Source organism: Capsicum annuum, chromosome 7 (genome assembly GCF_002878395.1).
Source record: "Capsicum annuum cultivar UCD-10X-F1 chromosome 7, UCD10Xv1.1, whole genome shotgun sequence".
Classification (NCBI taxonomy): Eukaryota; Viridiplantae; Streptophyta; class Magnoliopsida; order Solanales; family Solanaceae; genus Capsicum; species Capsicum annuum.
In genome coordinates this window covers 134,485,532-134,493,259 of record NC_061117.1, presented here as the reverse complement: position 1 = coordinate 134,493,259, position 7,728 = coordinate 134,485,532, and positions in this window count along the sequence as shown.

Sequence of the window (7,728 nt, the reverse complement as noted above, 5' to 3'; positions counted from 1 at the left end):
GAGGCAAGGGTTTCAAGGGTGATCTTCTAGAGGCAAAGTGAAGTCAAGTTTCTTGGTGAATCATCTTATTTAAGGAATGTAACTCTTCCCTTTTATAAACAACTCTAAACCTATGTATTTCACATTTTAATTAGTAAGTTCACATAGTGATTTTGAAATCAAATTAAAAAGGGTTTTGTCGCCTAAAGATGAATAATGTTGACTTTTTCTTAGACGTGTATTTATATAGGCTATTGATGATGATTTGCATATGTGGGTGCTTTATGTATGTGGTATAACTTGTTGTTCTTGAGTGACCCTAATAATGATGATTTCTACCATGAATTTGGTCTTGATAAAGGTATGCTCATAAGGTGTTTGTGGAAATGTCCAAATGAAATGTCTAGTTACATGTTGATGATGTTGTGAACTAGGGCAATGGCCCAATGAGTATGAATGGATAATGAATTCTATGTTAAGAATATTGTTAGCCATGTCATGTGTGAAAGTATCACCATGTTGGTTTGATTGCTAAGAAAGGGATCCAAGTCCCTAAGAATGAACTTAAATTGTATATGGATCTAAAGTGTGGTATAGAAAGGCTAATTAAGATTGTCTGACTTGTAAGGGTCTTGATGTCTATGATTTGAATACAAGATTATTTTTATGAAGGCATTAGCATAATAAAGTGGTTAATCTATGAAGACCTTATGTCCCCATATAGTGTTAATATGGGTAAGTGGTTTAAGTTATTGAAGGTAAAATAGATTGAACGGATATTAATGCATGAACAAAAAGGGGTTAAGAGTTCAAGTGTCATCTAATAATGGCAATGACAAGACTAGTGGTTTGAGTCCCTATTCCGATGACTGGCTTGAGGTTAGAGTCCCACATCAAATGAAATGACTAGTGGTTCGAGTCCCTAGTACAATGAATGTCTTTTGGTTCGAGTCCCATGCCAAATGGTATGGCTTGTGGTGCGAGTCCCTCGCCCACTGAAATGACTAATGGTTCGAGTCCTATTCCAATGAATGGCTTGTGGTTTGAGTCCCTTGCCTAATGATTTTCTTGTTGTTCGAGTCCCTTGATTAATGAGAAAAGTTGAACCTACAAGTGTGGAAGGCCGGAGTTATTCAGCTCGTGACATGGGAATAAGTGAAATGAGAATGCTTGCTAAGTTCTGTTCCTCTGTGGCATAATATGAACATGTTATGTATGTCTACATTTATGATTATGTATTTAAGAATATGATTAAAAATGATGTAATGAATTGGATTTAAATGATAATGTTATTTTATCCTTATCCTTGAGTTACATGCTAGCACTCCAACCGCTAAACGTCTTTGAACTCTATGTCCCCTCACGACATAGGGCAAAGCATCATCTTCTCTTCCTTAGGTGATCGAAGCAGTTCGTGCAGTGACTTTGTAGGGGTAAGCTTCCTTACTTCGGAAAACATTCACTCTTGGTATCCTATCTTTAAACTTATTCTTATTTTGACTTGGTTTGGCTATTGTCGGCGGCTTGCCCTATATATACATTACAAAAAATCGGTGTGTATAGAGGTATTGTGTATTACTATGGACTGGATAATATTGGATAGTTTGATGAATTAAATGAATTGCTTAAGACATGTCTAAGTCATGACTTATAATATGATCCCTCTATCTTATTATATGGTCAGAATTCATCTGACCCTTGAGATGTATATTGATGAGTAGGATGGGTTATTAGGGTGACCTCGGGTTCATGTGAGCTTGGGGTGCCCATACGACATCGTCCAATTTCAGGGCGTGTCATAAATGTTTACCAAGCCAAGGTCAAAGTAATTACAAAGTTTCCTCCCTGATCACCGTTATGGGGGTCCAAAATTTGTTAGGACATGTTAGTTTTTATCTATGTTTTATAAAAGGGTTCTCCAAGATAGCTCATCCAATGTACAAGAGTCTTGAAAAGTAAGTAACATTTTATTTTGATAATGATTGTCTGAACAAGTTCAATTTCCTTAAAGAGAAACTTGTTCAACTCCTATCATTGTGCATACAAGCTGGTCACTTCCTTTTGAATATGCAAGTGGCTTTGCGTTGGGCGTGGTTTTTGGCCAATGGACGGACAAGATTTTTCATACAATATATTATGATAGCAAGTCTTTAAATGATGAATGGAGAAGTTATCTAGTTATGGAGCAGGAGTGGCTTGTCGTAGTCTATGTTTTTAAAAAATTCCATGCTTATTTTTTGGGCAAAAAGGTTATTGCACTCCAACCATACGACTCTTTGGTATATTATAGCTAAAAGAAGGCTAAGTGTAAATACCAAAAAACTAAGGGTCATGATGGCACTTCTAATGGAAAGCCTTGAAAAGTAAGCCTGTTACCTAACCTGACATGCAATAATAAATCAAAGACAAAACCCAAGGCAAGGCTTATTGAATGAAGCCGAACTACACAAATATGATTATGACGAAAGTACATAACGAAAAATACCATTAGAATATCCCAAAACCTGGTGTCATAGTGTATCAACTATTAATACATCTCGAACGCCAAAAAATACAATAATAGTTCAAAAGGATCAAAATTTGTCTCCAAATACAAATTAAGTCAAAAGATAGATAGGAACAGGTAGTAGAACAACTCCAGAAGCATAGATCATCCTCTACCACAAATATAACCCAGATACCGCCAGAATCAGCTGTCATGAGGTGCACTAATACCTGGATCTGCTCTGAAAGGGCACAGTAAGGATGAGTACAGTCCACTTGTACTCAGTAGGTGTAATAGACTAACTGAGTAAAGTAAAACATAAAGCATATAAAATATGCACGTCACCTCGACTAGAAAATGTCCCAAATGGTAGCCCACGCTGTCTCCACTAATAATTCCACAATATAAACATATACCATACACAAATACGAGAAAGAAACATAAGTGTATAGTATACAAAATACAAGTATAGGAAAAAGTACGGTAGATAGATATCATATCAATGGAAATAACAAAACACAGGGTGATCACAATACACATAAAATACAAGGAAACTAATGATAATGATGATGATGTGAAGATGAAGATGAAGTGATAATCAAGGATGCTGCACAACCTTCATATTCACGTACTAAGTTGTGTTTCCTAAAAGGACCTATGGGGGGTTTGTAGCCCATATACCATTTAATATCCAATATCTAATACCTATAACTCCTTTCCGGCACCTCTATTGATAGAGGATTTTTAAAGATATCACATTTTCTGTCAGAAAAACTATTATTATCTATATTTCCATGGTGGAACTAATGTTTTATGAATGTATATGATCTGAGGATTTAATGCTCACATCCAACCAAACGAGAATTTCCAAAAACAACCAATATGCCAACAATTTGAGCCAAAATCCACTTAATAATCCAACCATCCATGCATCCAATGTAATCCATATGCGAAGGAGGAAAATACACAATAATATGCCATTAATACCACATAAACTCCAATTTAGGCTTTTTCATTTGAATAGTCTTAATCAAGTATATACACGAGGCCAACAACATCGTATAAGATCACACATAACAAGTAATATTCCAAAACCACTAATTCACAACAAAATAGGAACCCACACAGGCACAACACAATATTATAGCCATTTTCATTATTGGTTCCTGCACCCTTAACATGATTTTTATATCCATATTAAATACCCAACCCAGTTTGAAGAAAGTTAAGCCATAACCTACCTTAAATACTGAGAACCGATGCAACAAGTCTTCACCTCAAAGATTTTACCTCATGAACGGACACAAAATCAGATAAACTACATAAATATAGAATCTACGCAACAAAATAAAGTTGATCATACCTATATTACTCCTTTTCGGGTCGAGGTCCAAATGGACCCCTGAAATGGGGTTTTTGAAAAGGAAATGGAAACTATAATTTTAGTCCAAAAATTTGTCTCTCATGATTAAAGGAACTTATAAAAGAAAATCCAACTGAAAAGGGATTTGAATTGGGGTTTAAGTAAAAGAGTTCCCAGTTTAAGGCCGTACAAGCCAAATTCCCGAGTTCCATATTTGAAATTAAGTTTTGAAAGGATTTTAAATGACATGAATCAAAGAAAAATAATTGAAATAGAGTTTTGGAGTTCACCCAAGCTAAATATGGAAGAATCTCCTACAAACATTATTCCCTAAGCTCCAAGTCAAAGAAATGGTGAAAAATCATGAAATTGTGGATTTAATCCATCCAAGAGCTGCCTAAGAAACCACCTAGTCACTTAAGATGCCATATTTTAGGTGACCAAGCGTCAGTTATGTGATGCCCTCCTGTTTGCATATGTGACTTGGCTTTTGCTTAAGTGACTGTCGCAAAAGTGATTGCTCACGTGATACCCCCAGCTAGCTATGAGTCGCTTAAGCGACCAACAGATCGCCTAATCAAGTGAACCAGCTGATTGATGCAATAATATTCTCCAAGTATCGTGGACCCCTTGAGATTCATCCAAAATCCATAGTATGCAAACAAAATAAGCTACTATACTAAATTTGATTCTACAATATCAATGGCGATATCAGATTTTTGAAAAAGCATTATTTTCACAAAGTTGACCCTCGAAACTCAATTTTACAACTTTCTGGACTGATAATTGAATTGAGATATAAAATCCATAAAACCACACTAACCATGTTACTAACCAAAAATCAAAGTTCCAGATCTACTGGGATAGTTCATTTTACCATCTAACGCACATAACAATAAATGTTGACCAAAATCAATTAATTAGCCTTTATAACAACAAAAAACCACAATCTCACACAAAACGCACTAAATGCACTGAAACCATGCCAATTATCCACATGCCCCAGAAATTACACAAACCAACCATGGAAAAAAATAAAGTGGTCAAATCATATAGAGATAAATATTTCACAAAAATCACCAAATATCAGGTGATTACATCATACATCACTAAGAATCCTGTTCATCCTCAAACTAAAGGCAAGAGAAATACCTGAATTAGCAAAAAGTAGGGGATAACTACCACATATATCAAAAACAACCTCCTAAGTAGACTCATGCATAGGTCGATGTCTCCACTTGACCTTAAACACTGAGATAAATCTAGAATGAAATCGTCTAAGATCTTTAGATAGAACGAAGATAAGCTCTTCAACAAAAAATAACCTTTTATCTAACTGGACTAAATCCCAACATATGACATGAGACTCATCCAGAATATAGTGTTGAAGCATGGAAGCATGAACAACTTGATGATTAAATGATAAATCTGGGGGGAACACTAACTTATAATCCACATCCCCAATAATCCAAAGAATCTTTAAAAGGTCTAATATACTTGCAGGTAAGCTTGCCTCTCATCCAAAACCTTATCACGCCCTTCATAGGCGACACACGAAGAAAGACTCAATCATCCACACTAAATCTTAAGGCACAAAGTCTATAGTTCGCATAACACTTCTGCATACTCTGAGTTGTTCAAAGTTTATCAAGAACGACACAATCTCTATCCAAAGAATCATGAAGCAAGTCTGTACCTCGAGGTCTAACATCAAAAACTTCAAACCAACCAATTGGAGAGAGACAATGCTTGCCATAAAAAGCCTCGAAAGGAACCATCTCAATATTTGAATGGTAGATATTATTACACACAAACTCTACCAAAGCTAGATGTTGCTCCGACTGACCACCAAAATCCATCGCACAAGCATAGTGCATATCCTCTAAAACCTGAATAGTCTGCTCCAATTAAATGTTGGTCTAGCAGTTAAAAGTGATACTTAGATCAACCTGAGTACCCAACACCTCCTTAAAAGTCTCGTATAAGTGAGATATGAACACAGAACCTTAATATAAGATGATAAACACCAACACAACATAAAGGCAAACTATCTTATGAATATAGATATGAGCCAACCTCTCGGCACTAAAAGCAACCTAAACCAAAATAAAATAAGCAAATTTGGTCAATTGATCCACAATGACTGAAAAACTATCAAAATAATGAGAGGTACAGGGTAATTTAGTCACGAAGTCCATATTTGCTCTTTCTTTAAGACTTACCATAACAAATGCATTTTTCTCCCCCTTCTTTCCCCTTTGCTACCTCGCCCTTTTTATGGTGAAACCATGCCAGCGAAGCCCCTCAAGCCACCGCTGGAAGCTCCCTCCATTCACGACGAACAACCACCGATGAGCCAACCTTCGACGCCGGACGAACCAGCCCCACGCCAAAAAAACCAGCCTCCGCGGCACCAACCACCAGTCACCAATCGATGCTGCAACCATCGACCAGAGCCAAACCCTGGTGGACAAGTATTTATTCAATCTCTATTCAATAGTTATAAGTCAACATAGTATATAAATTCTTATTGTTGTCCATGATTAGCGTTATACCTTAAGCTTGAATTGTGATTGAAAATGCAAGGAAGATTATTAGGATCGTAGTGCTAGTACATCAAACTTATCTAGTATATTGACTTAACCTATGCATGAATTTATGTTTAGTACCTTGCTAGTTAATATGGTAGTGCGGATCTGAGGTGTGTCTTGTTTCTATATGGAGTAGTTAGTTGTGGATTTATACTTTAGGTGTAAAATTTTAAGGAATAACTTAGTATCATTATATATGGTGATACATCAACCTCTAGAGTAAGATGATAATGGTTCATCTTAGAATGACGAAGAGGTCTGAAAACTTAGCATGATGGCTTAAATCTAAAAAAAGATGATAATATCTGATTATAATGCCAAGTGAAGCCTCGTGATTATCAGTTGAGTAACATATTTGTTGTAACGCTCTGTGAAGCGTATTTATTTATATTTTGGTTAGCTGATAGGTTTGTGATAGGCCTATTTATGAAGGAAACTCTGGTAAATTTTTTTGAAAATTTTGAGAGTTAACAGAATTTTAGGACCACATAATGGATAAAATGAAGGGGAAGTTGAGTAAATGATCTCAACAAAATTTTAGGACCACATAATGGATAAAATGAAGTGGAAGTTAATTAAATGATCTCATGAGTGTCTTAGATAATTATAAGAGTCAAATAACTTATAAGCATCATTCGAGGAAGAAAATGATTTAATGTAGTTCTTGAAAGGTGAACTTGTGTTTTGAAATTTGTAAAGTGTAATCACTTGAGAATGTGAATTCATGACTTGAAATTGGTTTAGTGTTGATACTTGAATATGAATTCATAACTTAAAAATGGTTAAGTTTAGTCACTTGAGAAGTGAATTAGAGAGTTGAAAATGGTTAAGTGTAGTGTTTTGAAATGTGTATTAGTCACTTAAAAATTTAATAGCGACTTGAAAATGCTTTAATGTAGTTCTTGAAAGGTGAACTTATGTTTTGAAATTTGTAAAGTGTAATATCACTTGAAAGTATGAATTCATGACTTTACATTGGTTTAGTATTGATACTTAAAATGTTAATTCATGACTTGAAAATGGTTAAGTGTAGCTTTTTGAAATGTGTACTAGTCACTTGAAAAGTGTATTAGCGACTTGAAAATGGTTTAATGTAGTTCTTGAAAGGTGAACTTGTATTTTGAAATTTGTAAAGTGTAATATCACTTGAAAATGTGAATTCATGACTTGAAATTGATTTAGTGTTGATACTTGAAATGTGAATTCATGACCTGAAAATGGTTAAGTTTAGACACTTGAGAAGTGAATTAAAGAGTTGAAAATAGTTAAGTGTAGTGTTTTGAAATGTGTACTAGTCACTTCAAAAGTGT